The sequence below is a fragment of the Puma concolor genome, chromosome A2 (genome assembly GCF_028749965.1).
Source record: "Puma concolor isolate L17-30 chromosome A2, mPumCon1.1.hap2, whole genome shotgun sequence".
Lineage (NCBI taxonomy): Eukaryota > Metazoa > Chordata > Mammalia > Carnivora > Felidae > Puma > Puma concolor.
Window position 1 is genome coordinate 33,554,038 of NC_141668.1, and position 13,165 is coordinate 33,567,202.

A 13,165-nucleotide genomic window follows, 5' to 3' on the forward strand; every position below is an offset into this window, starting at 1 on the left:
ATTGCTTTGTATACCTGAAACTAATTTAACACTATATGTTAACTATACTGGAGTTAAAATAAAAATTTTAAAAAAGTAGAACAAAAAAATGTACTTTTTATAATATAACTTTCAACTCTGAAAAATAATTGGTGTTTGAAATATTTCATGAACTACTTTTTAATTTGAGAAGGAAATAATTTTATTTTCTTTATTATAAAAATAATGCATACTCTAAAATATTAAAATATATGAACACAAAAAGAAGAAAGTTTTAAAAAATCATATAAAATACCACCACCTAGGGATAAATATTGTTCATATTTAGGAAAATATCTCCTCAGATATAGCCCTATAAAAGCACCAATACACATACTCTTGTCAATTTTACTAAATAATTCTTTACTTTTTGATTGATGTCATAAAACATTTCAGAATTTAATTTCCAGGGCTTGGAGACTCTGGCTTCTAAACATCTTTTGTGTTTTGGCCTTTACTGCAACAAGGATAAACATACATTTGGCCTGTAAAGATTTTTTTTTAAATTTTTTTCAACATTTTATTTATTTTTGAGAGACAGAGCATGAGTGGGGAGGGGCAGAGAGAAAAGGAGACACAGAACCCAAAGCAGGCTCCTGGCTTTGAGTTGTCAGCACAGAGTCCAATGCGGGGCTCAAACTCAGAAACCCTGAGATCATGACCTGAGCCGAAGTCGGACACTTAACCAACTGAGCCACCCAGGCACCCCAAGATATTTTGTTTGTTCACTTTAGTAGGCAGTTTTCAATTAGGAGACCAGTTCAGAAGTTCTTTTGTGTCTATAAGTGATTTTTCACTGTTCTTTTCATACAAATCTTTATGATGCCTTTCTTTTCCTACTAGCTGTGGTTTTCCTCCATAAAATGAGGCAAAAGCACAGTACTTGATGATGGTATTTTTTTTTTCCATGCGTGGACTTACAAATTACTAAGAGAATATTTTATTCCATTAGGCTGAGAAGTCTTAGTAACAACTTGAAGACATGCTGTGAGGAGACTTAACTCAGAATGAAACTTAACAGAAGACCTTGGGGGAGGGGAAGGGGAAAAAAAAAGTTACAGAGAGGGAAGGAGGCAAACCTTGAGAGACTCTTAAAAACTGAGAATAGGGGCGCCTGGGTGGCGCAGTCGGTTAAGCGTCCGACTTCAGCCAGGTCACGATCTCGCACTCCGTGAGTTCGAGCCCCGCGTCAGGCTCTGGGCTGATGGCTCAGAGCCTGGAGCCTGTTTCCGATTCTGTGTCTCCCTCTCTCTCTGCCCCTCCCCCGTTCATGCTCTGTCTCTCTCTGTCCCAAAAATAAATAAACGTTTGGAAAAAAAAAAATTAAAAAAAAAAAAACTGAGAATAAACTGAAGGTTGATGGGGGAGTGGGAGGGGGAAGTGGGTGATGGGCTTTGAGGAGGGCACCTGTTGGGATGAGCACTGGGTGTTGTATGGAAACCAATTTGACAATAAATTTCATATTAAAAAAAAAAAAGAATGAATCTTTTTTTCATGTCAAGAAAGGGAATCTTTTTTCTTTTTTTTTTCATAAGAAGAGAATGTAGGAGAAAAGGTCATGACCATGTCAACTACAATTTATTCTCCGACAAAAGGAGGAATCCAAAGAAGGCATATGACAAAGGTGGGACAGTGCTCATAAATTCCTAGAGAGAGCTCAAAGCATCCTGTTTGCTGCAGTGTTTCAAAGAGAGCTAACCTGTTTTGGTGGGAGAGTTTAAAGGGGGAAAGGAAAATAACAGAGAGCACAGGGAGAAATAAATAGAGTCAGAAAGAGAAAATCGAAGCAGGTGGTGGATGTGGGTGAGCCAGTACCTCCAATGCCCACGAACCCTGTTCCTTTCTCCACCCAGACCGGCCAAGCACCGAGCTCTGGTTTCTGCCCTTGCAGACAGTTGCTCCTTCACCTGGGCCCGCATGATTTATTCCATTTGTTCTTGTGCTTATGCTGTTTGGATTTGCTGACCAGTCTTGGATTCCTATGTTTCTTTTGGCCTTTCTTCTGCCTACCTAGGAAAGCAAGATTAAAGCTCTTACCAGTGAGTATCTGGATAAAAGACACCTGAAGGAGAGGAGACATCCTGAATGGCCAGGGGAGCATCATGTGTCCATCTCTTTTCCTTTCAGAACAAGTCTCCCGACATCTACCTCAAGCCAAATGAGCCCCAGGCAGTGACTCTGACCCCTCCTAGAAAACAAGGTAGCAATCTTGGTTGCAAACCTAGAATATAACTTCTGTCACTAGTTTTAGCATTTGGTATCACATGTTCTGTCAATATTTACCCATCTGTATTTTTCTTACTGCTGTTTAAAAGAGACTGTTGAAAGGTTTTTTTGAGTAGTCAGTCCTTCTTTATACTATAGTTTCAGTTAAATGGCACCTTTGAAGTGGTTTTTCTATGTGGATTCCAACAAAATTAAGACAACAAATAAAGTACTTCCTTTTCATTTTTTGATAGATGGGGGAAAAAAAGATATTTTTGCTTTTCCATAGAAAGTAAAATAGAAATTTAACCCCTTAAGCCTTTTGCAGAATAACTAAATTATGTTCTAAGCTTTACCACAGGTTTCATTGTCTCTAAGGATACATAGAATATAATCTTTATTCTGGGGTTGATTATTTCTTAATTTAAGGAATGATTAAACCTGCTTTATAGTCTACAACCTTTGCCATTCTCCTCCTTTTCTATAATCCCCCCCACAATAATTTTGTTTCTAAATGTTACAAGGTAGTATTTTGCTTAAAAAGTGACTGAAAGTACATAAGACAGTATTAGCTATTGTTTATTCTAGTCACAGGGGACGTTGTTATGTTATTCTTTATGCTTTTCTAAAAATTTCAAGTATTTCAAAAGAATTTTTACAGAAATCCTTTTTATTTTGATGTAATTTCCAATTTACCAAAATAATGCAAGAATAGTACAAAGAATTCCTACATACCCTTTGTTCATATTCTCAAAAATTAACATTTTATCACACTCCCTTTACAATTCGGTCTTTCTACGTGTACATGCTGTTTGTTTTTTTCCTGAACCATTTGAGAGTAACTTGCACATATGATATCCTTTTACCCTTAAATACTTCAAGGACATTTCTTACCTAACAATACAATTTTCAATATCAGGAAATTGATATATTAGCATTGTATTGATACAACACTAGTTGCTAATCAATAGACTGTATTCAAGTTTTCTCCATCTGTCTCAATAATGTCCTTTGTAGGGAAAGGACTCAAGTATGATACCTGAATGCGTTTAGTGGTCAGGTCTCCTCACAGTCTGCTTTAATCTGGAAGCCTTTTTGTCTGTCCTTACCTGTCATGACCTGGACATTTTTCATAAGTATAGCTCAGCTGTTTTTGTTCAATGATCTTAAACTTAGGTTCTCAAATTTTTTGTTTTAAGATTTTAGGGGAAACATCCTTCCTGTTTCTCAGACTAACTTAAAACTGCATCTAATATTGCATTCATTTCCCCTCCACAGACCTAATTCTCCTCTATATCCTATATCTGTAAAAAGGGGTCATCATTTTACCAGCTTTTTAATCCAGAAACCTAAGCATTGCCCTCCTCCTTCTCATTCAGCTTCCCTGACAGAAGTGCTATAAAGAGATTTTTGTAGTTCTGCTCTCTTCTCCCCTCACCACTACCCCTGAGTTCCAGCCCTCCTGTCTTCTCACTTCCAGTAGCCTCCAGCTGGTCTCTACTGTGTCCACCTTTCCACATCTTCCCCTCCCCATGATTAGTCCTTCCTCCCTAACACTCCCAAAGCAATTCTTTACATCTAAACCAGGAATCAGTGGTTGAGCATCCAACTCTTGATTTCGGCTCAGGTCATGATCTCACAGTTGGTAAGTTAGACTGCTGAGTCAGGCTCTGCACTGACAGCAGGGAGCCTGTTTGAGATTCTCTCTCTCTCTCTCTCTCTCTCTCTCTCTCTCTCTCGCCCCTTCCCTGCTCGCTCTCTCTCTCTCTCTCACTCTTCGCTTTCTCCAAATAAATAAATAAAATTTTAAAGAAACATAAATTTTTCAGTGTTTCCCTATTAGTAAAGATACTTAAAGGATTACACAGAGTTTGTGGGAGAAATTACAAATGCCTTTTTAGTGCACCAGAGCCTGCCTCTCTGTCTTTAATGCCCAGCTCTCCCTCTGTACCTCCCAAGCTGCAGTCATATTGAACTACTTGGAAACTCCCAAACAACTGTGCTGGTTTATGCCTTAGAGCCTTCACATATATCACTCCCTTAGCCTTAAATATGTTCCTCCCTCCCCAACTACACATTCTTTTTTTTAAATTTTTTTTTTAATGTTTATTTATTTTCTGAGAGAGAGAGAGAGAGAGAGAGAAAGACAGAGAGTGAAAGCTGGGGAGGGGCAGAGAGCGAGGGAGACAGAATCTGAAGCAGGCTCCAGACTCTGAGCTGTCAGCACAGAGCCCAATGCGGGGTTCAGACTCATGAACCGTGAGATCATGACCTGAGCCAAAGTCGGACGCTTAACCAACTGAGCCACGCGGGCACCCCCCTTTTTTTAAATTTTTTTTCCCACGCATTCTTTTTTACTCAACGGATTGCTATTCTTCCATTAAGACTCAGCTCAAGTAGCACCTCTTCTGACAAGACTTTCCTACCCTCATCCCCCACCTCCAACAATGAGATTTTGTTCTTTTTACTATGAACTCTGAAAAGGAAAAACCTTTGCACCAATCCTAACAGCCAGAGAACACTTTCTGGTAAACTAAGCCATTCCTGAACCAAACTAACAGTCCAGAAGACAGAACTCAATGCGCCACCCTAAAGAGCAAAAAGGGCTCTTTTAGTTTATTCTCCCTGTTCGGTCCTGCCATAGTTAGCTTCGTCTCTGACTACTCCAAGGTGTTTACTTGTGTGACTGATTGAGTGAGGTTTCTTATGATGTTGTTACTACACTTACAAACAGAGGCTTTTCCTTCTGGGAATGGATTCCTGGCTGTCTGTTAAAAATTACATCAATGCTAATATATATGTAAATCACAGAAGTTGGCATTGTAAGAATAGTGAGTGGTAGCAGTGTTACTGCAGCAAAGGTTAATTCGACAGGAAAAAAGTTCCATGTGGTTATTATTGTCAGTATGTTCTGTAAAGTATGATAGTTGGTACATCTGGTTTATGGGCCTCTGACTAGGCTTTCTCTGCTCCAGGTCATTTTGTGCCTAACAGAATGCATGGAACTCAACCAATATTTGTGAAATAAATAGTAGCTTTGTCAACCCTAGATATAATCAGGCCTATAAATACATGGAGAAACTATTATTCAAGTTATCTGCTTCGAAGAAAAGTCTTAGCATTTAGCACTGTAGGTGTTAAAACTAATTTTGATTTGCTTCCACCCAGGTCTCTGAGACTGTGGTCAGAGCCTTGCCCTGAATCATGCTATAGCTCATATTTTCTATAAACTAACTCCAGCCTGTGTTTAGTTTTTAATTTCCACTCCTGTAAACTAGAGTTTTTTCAAATCTGCCTTCACATGAAAATCATCTGAAATGCTTTGAAAAATAATGAAGGCTGGGACCCACCTCCAGAAGTTCATATTTAACTCTCCCAACACTGGAATGTTTGAAATTGGGCATTTGAATGTAAAGTGCCAGGTGAAAATCCTTGCTGGAAAAGAATGTATTTTATTTCTGTCTAGTGTCTGAACAAATGTTCTTTTCAATTTCACTTTTGTATATGTTTTATTTATTGTTTTCAGAATTTGCATGGGGCTACCATGCTAGTTATGAGTTGCATAATCATCTTTATATGACTATAAATGTTACTATATTTCACCTGTCGTTTCTTCAGAGAATAGCAGCGTAAAGCCACTGGAAGGATTTAGTCATTTGAATTCCCACATAGGATTCCTGGGAAATCATCAATATAACTGATGACACTGAAGTTATCAATGCATAAATAAAGACTCGTCCTAAACTGCTACATTGTTTTGAGTGATGAAATTAAAGCTACTAATGGCATTTTCTGTTAGTTCCAGGAAAAGTGAAACAGCTAGGAACTCTAGTAGCTGAGTGGATAGAAAGTCTTTAACTGATGAATGATTGTTGAGTCGTCTGCTTCTTTAAGTGGCAACATGTCCAGTCTTTCATGAAAAAATATGGCTTTCATTGATACAACAATAAATTAAAACCATTATGCATTATTCTCAGCCATCATCTTGCATAGCAATTGCAAGCAAAGATAATTAAAGAACTGGCTGTTGCACTAGTGTAAAGTTTAAGTGTCAATTTAAAACTTGAAATAAAAAAAAATACTCTTTTCATTAAATGTTGTTTTTCCACATTATGGTTGCTATTTGGCTTCTAAAATGATAGTCTAGGGGCACCTGGGTGGCTCATTTGGTTAAGCATCTGACTCCTTGATTTTGGCTTAGGTCATGATCTCACTGTCCTGGGATCGAGCCCCAGGATGGTGGTCCATGCTGAGCATGGAGCCTGCTTAGGATTCTCTCTCCCTCTCCCTCTGCCCCTGCCCCTTTCCTGCTTGCATGTTTTTTCTCTCTCTGCCTCTCTCTCTCTCTCAAAATAAAATAAAATAAAATAAAGGTCTAAATTCAGTCCATTTTGGTTGGGCATATAAAAAAAAGAAAGGCTAAACAAATTGAATTATGGTTATCTAGATTTAAAAAAAATCTATTATAATTAAGATACAGTGTTATATTAGTTTCGAGTGTACAATATATTTATTCAACTTTTCTAAACATTACTTTGTGCTCATCACAGTAAGTGTACACCCCCATCACCTGTTACACCCATTCCCCCCACCCACTTCCCCTATAGCAACCACCAATTTGTTCTCTGAGAGTCTGTCTCTTTTTACCTTTGTTTGTTTTGTTTCTTAAATTCCACATATGAGTGAAATGATGGTGTTTGTCTTTCTCTGACTGACATTTCACTTACCATTATACCTTCTAGGTGTTGTTGCAAATGGCAAGATGATTTTTAAAAGTTCTAGAAATTCAGCCCCACTGATTATAAAATCTCACGATGTTAAGCCCCTCTGGTTTTCAAAGCCAAATGTTGTGGGTATTTGTCTTCCCAATACAGGTCCCCTGTGCCTGGGGTGCCTATGTATCTACTCTTCTCCCTTCTCTGTGCTTGTGGTGGCCCTCCCTCTCCTGAACAATCTTGAGGTCAGCTTGATTCCAACCACTTGTCCATTCTTCCTGTGGTTTTTGATGTGGCCTCTTCTCTATGTTGAGCTGTGGAAAGTCTGTTCTGCCAGTTTCCAGGTCGTTCTCTGGGTTATTTACATTGATGTGGGTATTATCTAGGTGTATCTGTAGGATGAGGTGAGTTTGGGAACCTCCTCCTCCTCCACCATCTTCCCCCCAGCAATCTAGATTTTTAAAACTTGACACCAGATTAATATATTAAAAAGTCAAATTAGGGTTATGAAGACGTTTTTAAAGTGACTCAAGCCCTGTACTTTGCAGGGAGAAGAGTGGGCGAGAGTGCTCAGAATAATGTATAATGGACCAAATTCCAGTCCCTTGTTCTAAAACATTAATTTAAAAAAAAACCATTTTGGATATCAACTAACTCTTACAGAATATTATCAACATTTAAGTGTAAATGAGTTAGAAACATGTGCACTCTGTTTTCCTTAAAATGCAATTTTTAAAAGGCTGGTAAAAGTACAGAAGAGAACAAAGGAGCAGCCGGTCTCCAAGTGCCACCTGTACCCACACAAGAGCTGGCCCTGATTCTGCTTCTCAGATGGGCCCAAGCTTCTTGGCTAATGTTCTAGTGGAAGGACTGTTCCTATATATTCATCTCCAGCAAAAAGGTAAAGTACTAATCAGCTTGATCAGTGCTTGTAATACATACACTATAGTGGTCCTCACTTAGCCATGGTTTTGGTTTTGTTTTCTGAGGTTTCAGTTACCCAAAGTCAGCCTCAGTCTTCTGAGATTAGTAGCAGTAGCCTAACACTATGGCACAGTGCCTGTCATTTACCTCATTTCCTCTTATCACATGGGCATTTTGTCACATCCCATCATGACAAGAAGAGTGAGTGCAGCAAAGCAATATATTCTGAGAGAGGGGACCACATTCATATAACTTTTATTACAGTTTATTTTAATTGTTCTATTTTACTATTGGTTGTTGTTCATCCCTTGCTGTGTCTAATTTATAAATTAAACTTTATCATAACCGTGGATGTATGGGAAGAAACATAGTATATATAGGTTCAGTACTATCTTTGCCTTCAGGCATCCACTGGAGGCCTTAGAAGTGGCCCCATAGATTGGGGGGGGGGGTACTATATTTACAGAAAACAACATGAATGTCTTAAATGTGTCCTGTCTCACATTGGAACATAATGACCACAAACACAGTAAAAGAGCTGCCTCAGAAGTTATATGACCCATTTGACAATATGCTTGCTTGTCACCTAGTTACCTTGTGGGAACTTCCTTGCCAATAATCTTTCCTCCTTGGCTCTGACCTCATGGTTGAGAGGTATCAGACAATTCAGTACTAGGACTTCAATTTTTTTGATCAATATTCATTTCTGAGAAGACTTGCTATTTCTGTGGCTCTGCTTGCTCATTCGCTTTTTTTAAGTAATCGAATATCCCCTTTGCAATAATCTATAAAATGCATAATGCCTCCTGGGCATATGTGATTTTTCTTTTAAGAGTAGCATAGTCGCACTTAGGTGTCTCTGAGCTGCTTCTGTTGTCTGGCTGAGCAAGAGATTGTCATGACTCCTACTGAGAGTTTCTGCTGGTGAGTGCCACACTTTTTCTTCTTCCATAATCAGAGAGCATCTGATTGTTTAAAACCAGAGGTAATACAAGTTAATGGGTCTGGAGAGCGCCATGGGATGTCTTGGAGGGCTCCTCTGAAGTGTTGGGTTTGCATAAGGATTAAATATTGAGACATGGCTTGAATACTGATTTAGGAGATTTGGAAGAGAAATTGGAAAGAAAAAAAAAAAGTCAGTTTCCATCAGCCAGTATGTTCATTCATCCTGTATCAGGCATGAGAGAAGAGTGAAGGCTGTCAGCTCCATTAAATGGTCTCATTTGTTTGAGGGAAGTGGGTATAGTTGTGACAACTCAAATGAAGGTGATTTTGTTGAAATTGTTACACAGTTGTAGGCAAAGCAGACTTGCTGCCATTCAAAGCAAAGGACACTGGGCAAACCACTGCAGTGGAGGTGGGTTCAAATGCTCACAAAAGAGGAGATACTCCATTTTCTACCTCTAGCATCTATAAAATGGGACAGGTTGCATTTTGATCAAGAGTTTGAAAAATCTGCTTATTTCAAAATAGGGTGTTATTTTGGGCATCTGAGGAGAAAGGTTTAAACCTAAGATTTTGTAGCAAATTTTACATGTGTTGGCCAAGTAGAAAAGGACTCGTGCTAGGTATATCCTTAGCCATTCACATTCGTCACCATAAAATATAGCCTCACTAGCACAGATGGAAAGAATGGCTCAGCTTTTCACAAAACTTTTAGGAGATACTGTGTGTGTGTGTGTGTGTGTGTGTGTGTGTGTGTGTATTTAATGTTTATTTATTTTTGAGAGAGAAAGAGAGAGAGAGATGTGGGATGATGGGGGAAAGTGCATGAGCATGGGTGGGAGGGGTGAAGGCGGGGGGGGGGGGGGTGGTGTGGAATGGGGAGCGGGGGGGAGGAGCAGAGAGAGAGGAAGACAAGAGAATACCAAGCAGGCTTCACAGTGTCAGCGCAGAGCCCAATGTGGGGCTCAGACTCAGGAACCTGAAATCATGACCTGGGCCCAAATCAAGAGTTCAATGCTCAACCAACTGAGCCACCCAGGTGCCCGGATACTGTGTGCTTTGTATGGAGTATTTTAGGATCTTAATCTGTTCAGATGAGAAGCAATGGATACTATTGTATCATAAACACTTAAAAAAAAATAGATGATCACCACCTAAAGGATTGTCAGTTTTTTTACCACTCTGATTTAAAAAAAGGAAGAAATAGAACTGTTTCATAACAAAGGGTGCAGTATTTATCTTAGCCATTTTAAATATTGACGACAATATGTTTTTCAAATACTCTAACCACCTCCAGATGAAGCACCCTGCAACATTGTGAATTTAGGGATGATATAAATTTGGTCACAGTGTGATCAGTGATTGGCCAGCCTCGAATTTCATTTACCTAGCAAATTGTTACCCCCACAATGCATCTGGAGTTTGATCTAGTGTATGATGGATTTTTACTTTGTGGTGAAAACCGTTTCAAAACCAATCAGTAACTCTTAGGACCCTACATATTCCTCATGTTCCTTCAAGTATACTTGGAAAGGAAGAAAGTATTATAGGCAGTGTCAGATTTAGAGACATTATGATTCAGAAGGAAGAATGGTAATGAGAGTTCTGAGACTGAACTCAACTTTCTCTGATGACCTTGCTTCCTTTCATAGATGGGCAGAAGGGATGAAAAGGACTAGCAATATTGGGGGTGGGTATGAAAACCTTAATTTTTCTAATTAAAGATAAATTTATTCTTGAAAATTTGTCTCTTCCACATTAACTCATCTTGTTGGAGATGATGGTCAGTTTTACATAATTCCCTCCCCTTCCTCCTTTGCTTCTAACCAGATGGTGTGTAGGTACCAGAATACTTGTGAAACCTTGTGACCTCAGAGGGATAGTTGTCTGATCCACATGCTGACCTGCGATGGTCCCTGATGGCTCTGGGTGCTTCATTCCCTGTGGTCATTATGATATTCTAAAGCAATGGGTTCCATCTGTATTTGGGTCAAGTCAACAGCTGTTACTATTGATGTTTGTGGTCCCTGTCATAGCCTCTGGAAGTGACATCTACATGCCTCATCCCCACCTGGAGAACCCACAAGTCCATGTACTCTCTCAACAGTTTTAGCCCCTGGTGGGTGTGGTGATGGGGGTGGAGGGGAGGGTTCTGGACCTTTCCTTGGCTTGCATAAATCCTAGAGAACCAGGAGCAAATGCTCCCTTGAGATTCCCTACTGACATAAACACAGATAATTGCTGTCTCACCCCATGTCAATCAATGCAGATCACTTTGGTGCCAGTTGGGAAGAGAAGTGTAAGTCCTCTTTGCTCTCAGATCTCTCCACCTTTCCTTTCCTCCAACCTCCACCCCAGCTCCCAGTCAGGATTTCCACCTTGGAAGAGGGGAAGTGCCGAAACACTATCAGAGGCACCACACTCACCTCATTTGTGTCTCCTTTCCTCATTCTCTGGTGCAACTAGACATTGTCTCTAAAAAGATCATAATGTACATCCTTTCTCCCCTATAGCTTATAGTAAATCTCTATGCTTTATGATTCTAGACCTTTAAGAGGAAGCTTTAGGAATTTAGAAAATCCTTTTCTTTCTCCAGTGCAAGGCTATTGTTACAGGAAGCCTATGCTTCCATGATTTTTGTACCTAACTTTTAACAGTTTATTTTGAGACCCAAGGATGAATACTTTCTTCTTTGCTCTTGGCTGGTTCTGCTTATGCTCTGAAGTAATCGTGGCTTCATTCTTGTTGGGTAAAGTGTTAGACAATAACAGTTATCAGAAGTAAAGATTATGTGAGATAATATTTCAAAATATCCTATTATGAAATTATTAACAACTTGCAATTATTCCCAAGTATAATTATATTCTTCTTCAGGGACAAGCATGATAGACAAGTTATAAGAAGTGAAGTAGGGGTGCCTGGGTGGCTCAGTCAGTTAAGCATCTGACTTTGACTCAGGTCATGATCTCATGGTTCGTGAATTTGATTCCTGCATCGGACTCTGCTGTCAGCACAGAGCCCACTTCGGATCATCTGTCCTCCACTTTCTCTGCCTCTCCCTTGCACATGTTGTTTCTCTCAAAAATAAATAATGAAAACATTTTTTTTTTCAACGTTTATTTATTTTTTGGGACAGAGAGAGACAGAGCATGAATGGGGGAGGGGCAGAGAGAGAGGGAGACACAGAATCCGAAACAGGCTCCAGGCTCTGAGCCATCAGCCCAGAGCCTGATGCGGGGCTCGAACTCACGGACCGTGAGATCGTGACCTGGCTGAAGTCGGACGCTTAACCGACTGCGCCACCCAGGCGCCCCATGAAAACATTTTTAAAAAGAAATTAGTATTCAGTGATAGAGTGAAATCATGCTATGAAACAAGTTTGAACAACATAGACTTTCTGCATTTTAATTCATATGGGCCTAGGTGAAGAGAGGGACTAGGAAATAGGTTGGATTAATGTATAGCAGGCATCACATAACAAGTTATGATGTTAAATTTATATGTTGGCCAGGTTAGTTTACTAACATTACCCCTACTCTCTCAAGACCTTCTCTGGGATGCAAACATCTGTATTTGGTGACAGACAGCTGAGAGCAGTAGGATTGAGTTATTCACTAGGAATAACTCTGATTAATCAGCTTTAAGTAAGGACTAACTTCCAGGCAACCATCTATGCCATCACTAGAACCTGGAAGTTCCCATTTATTTTCAATGTCAAGGGTGAAAAGCGAAATTTACTTTGAAACAGAAAAACCTATTTTAGTCTCTCCCTTACTTTCAAAAGGTAAGCACTTGTAAGTAGCAACTTCACTTGTTTTCAAAAGATTAAGAATATATGTATCTTGTCTATGTTCTCTGATTTCTTCAAGGGGAAGATTGTACCTTTATAATAAGATAGAGAGTCTTTAAGAGGAGTGGCCATGCAATACACATATTGTGTATCCCTGAGAATGCCTAACAAATATTGGGTATGTTCTAAATAAATTGGTATATTATACTCAATTAGTTGATTGATGTTCCATAACTTCATGGTAGATACAGAGAAATTGTTTAAATCATTTTGCATGATATATAGAATTTAGGATTTCCCTTGAACTTTGCAAATGAACGGGCATTACATTTAGAGAGAAAAGGAGGTTATAGTCAGTGGTAAGGCTACTGAGAGTGAATACAATGCATTATGAGAGCATGAACACATCCATAATAGAAGGAGAAGCCAAATGTTGGAATGCTCAAAAGCAAGCAACAGAAGTAGTGATGTGACATGATGGAAGCAGGTTAGGTCTATATTTTCCATTTTCCACCTACGTGGAAGATAAATTGGGACCTAACAGTACAAAAGAAACAAGATGCTTTCT

At 39.2% G+C, this 13,165-nt stretch overlaps 1 long non-coding RNA gene across 9 annotated transcripts in view; it reads left to right on the plus strand.

Annotated features, from left to right (window-relative positions):
• LOC112866997 (uncharacterized) overlaps window positions 1-13,165 on the plus strand; it is a 106,524-nt gene that overhangs the window by 71,985 nt on the left and 21,374 nt on the right. The window contains exon 2 of one of the 9 annotated variants that reach the window (XR_015245333.1): window positions 12,677-12,775. The exons of the other annotated variants lie outside the window; for them this stretch is intronic. This is a non-coding gene — a long non-coding RNA (uncharacterized LOC112866997). The remainder of the gene's footprint in view (window positions 1-12,676; window positions 12,776-13,165) is intronic. 9 annotated transcript variants of the gene reach the window in all.